Source organism: Branchiostoma belcheri, unplaced genomic scaffold (assembly GCF_001625305.1).
Source record: "Branchiostoma belcheri isolate BF01 breed outbred unplaced genomic scaffold, Haploidv18h27 scaffold34, whole genome shotgun sequence".
NCBI lineage: Eukaryota > Metazoa > Chordata > Leptocardii > Amphioxiformes > Branchiostomatidae > Branchiostoma > Branchiostoma belcheri.
In genome coordinates, this window is record NW_017803954.1 from 741739 (window position 1) to 743811 (window position 2073).

Genomic DNA, 2073 nt, shown 5'->3' on the forward strand with positions numbered 1-2073 from the left:
ACTTGGTTTAACATGTACCGGGAAAATTTGTCACATGTTCTATGGAAAATTCATACCAACTTGTCACCCTTAACATGTCATTATATCCTGTATGATAAAAAGCTTGAAAACTATTAAAATGAAACACTAACATTTTCTATGGAAAATTCATACCAACTTGTCACCCTTAACATGTCATTATATCCTGTATGATAAAAAGTTAAATTTACCCGTATTTACGCGAACATGCCCTTAACGAGGAAATTACTTTTGTAATTTCCTCGTTACTAACATAACGAGGAAATTACAAAACTGGCTTGTGATATATGGGTTGACATTTAGTGAAGCTTGCATTGTTTTGTTCTTTTTCCACAATATCAGTGACTTTTTTTCGACACAATGTAAAATGTATCATTGTCATCATAATCACTGGAGATTGTAACTGGAATACATTTTACAATACATATTCTGGTACGGCTAATATAGTAATAAGACCTTAATAGCTTGTGTCTAATCGTCTGACAACCATCAGACACAAAAACAAATCTAAACTAGAGTTCCCCGATCTCATACCTTCGCCAATTGGTGTTAATCTTTATGACTGCCAAATTATCGATTATTCCCCCCTGATTTAACAAATAGGATCCTCATTTTCATAAATTATATCATTTTATCATATTCTCAACCAAAGGACAGTCTTATATTAACAAACAATGCCATTTTAGTATTTCCTCATAAATTATTCAAATGAGGTCCTGATTTGAATACATTATGTTTAATGATGTTCACCTTCACTTATGTTTCAAATATCACAAGTATGAAATTCCAGGCACTTATCATTACATAATTATAAAATTTTCTCATTAATTATGCAAATTAAGTCTTCATTTACATAATCAATATCTGCCTGTGTTTCTCTTGTTCTCAATTACCAATTTCACAAGCTTCAATATTCCTATCATGGAATACAGCTGATTTATAGCATTTCCCCATAAATTATGCAAATTACATCCATATTTGGATAATTGTCACATAATTATATCAAGCATCACGTAAGCTACCTACATACCAAAAATCACGACGATCCGTCAACCGGTTCTTGAGTTATCCTCTTTTGAATAATTTCAAACATGTAGCCCTGCAGTTCCTGAGCAAGCCGCTAGGTGACCCAAACTCACGTCACTTCTTCCCCAGCACAAGAGCTACCTACCATCCAAATTTCGTTACCCTAGCATGTCTAGATCATGAGATATCAAAACCGGAAGTTCAGCTGCAGTACCATAACAAGACGCTAGGGGGTCCAAAATCTAATCATTTTGAGGTCTCATAAAGACCTACCCACCTACCAAGTATCAAGACAATCCCTCAAGGCCTTCTCAAGTTATCGTGTTTACAGACACACACACACACACATACACGAACGCCTCTGAAAACATAACCTTCTTGGCGAAGGTAATGTTTGTCAAAATAAGGCAAAATACAGTAACCTATGTCTCTATCAATACTGTCACCACCTGAGGCACATAACAATGTTAACTTTTGATAATATATAATAATAATAATACTGGTTTATTTCTTTCATACTATGCTGTACAGAGTAGCAGGGTCCCCGTAGGGCCCTGAATTGATCTGCCGCATTACAAATTGTTAAAAACGGTTGGCACAAATATTAAAAGCGATTATTAAAGACAGTTAAAAACAGTAATTATTAAAAGTATTTACAATAGGTGGCGATCATAGTCAAGCGGTTAAAAACATCAAAATTGTTAAAAGTATTTACAATAGCATATACCGTGTCATGACAGATTGTTGTTCTTGTTCAGTAGTCTTACAAGGAAAGGTATGCTACTGTTTCTAAATCTTTCAGTTCTAGTTCTGATTGTGTCCAGATCGTTACAATGTCTTGTGTGCCTGTTAGAGGGGGCCCAAAAGATGCAAGCACTTTTGGGCCCCCTAGGCCTGATCATGAACCTGGGCTGACGAAAAAAAAATTTGACACAACCCCGGACTGGTAGCCTGCTGTACTCTTCAAGCAGAGGTTTGGGGTTATTTTTGGCGTGTTTTTAGGCTTTTTTATCAGGGTTTCTCTTTTGT

At 35.5% G+C, this 2073-nt stretch overlaps 1 protein-coding gene across 3 annotated transcripts in view; it reads left to right on the top strand.

Annotated features, from left to right (window-relative positions):
- The window catches only part of LOC109475530, a 23248-nt gene that overhangs the window by 11452 nt on the left and 9723 nt on the right, over positions 1-2073 (top strand). The window lies entirely within an intron of this gene.